The sequence below is a fragment of the Macrobrachium nipponense genome, chromosome 19 (assembly GCF_015104395.2).
Source record: "Macrobrachium nipponense isolate FS-2020 chromosome 19, ASM1510439v2, whole genome shotgun sequence".
In the NCBI taxonomy this organism is placed as follows: Eukaryota; Metazoa; Arthropoda; class Malacostraca; order Decapoda; family Palaemonidae; genus Macrobrachium; species Macrobrachium nipponense.
In genome coordinates, this window is record NC_061088.1 from 75,786,205 (window position 1) to 75,787,010 (window position 806).

Consider the following 806-nt stretch of genomic DNA (forward strand, 5'->3'; position numbering starts at 1 on the left):
TCAAGCCCGAGAAACTCTTCTCCTGATTAGGATGGCTTTAACCTGTCCCGGATCCCTCCTCCTCCTCCTCCTCCTCCTCCCCCACCAACACCCCCTCCTTGAAATGCTGACCACCATCCCCCACTAGCGTTCCATCCCCCCGTATATCTCATCTCCCATCCGCAGGATCTCCCAGGAAGTTCTCCTTAGCGCTTTCCATCCCTCCCCCACCATCCGTCGTGGCCTTTATAACCTCCATCTCAACCACGCCTCTCTCTCTCCCTCTCTCTCTCTCTCTCTCTCTCTCTCTCTCTCTCTCTCTCTCTATGCTGTCCCACTAGATACTGTCTTTTGTATCTTACCAATATGAAAGGTTTCTTTTATGGTCTTGGCTATTTATTTCTATAAGATCTTGACCTGATTTGCTTTTTCTAGTTGCTGGTAGAAAGCAATATTTTAGATTCAGCTTCTCTCTCTCTCTCTCTCTCTCTCTCTGCTCTCTCTCTCTCTCTCTCTCTCCTCCGAGAACGTCACCTTTGCTCCATTCTCGCCTGCCGACAGAAAGGAGTTCACCTGCGAACCAGTACTTCCTTCTTTCTCCTGTGGGTTCCGCCACGCCCTAAGATGCGAACGATTTAACCCTGTTTTCCGATTAGCTTTCAAGGTGGGTTCGAGGGCAGGGCAGGGACACCGAAGGTCACTGCCCTCGGATGGGCGTTTGTCGGGCCTGTTGGCATCCGGTAACGATGGATCTTTCCTAGGTAGTGACCGTCCCCGCCCCCCTCCCCCCCCACGGGTTTTAACCCGGTATGTATCCCACCTTTGCG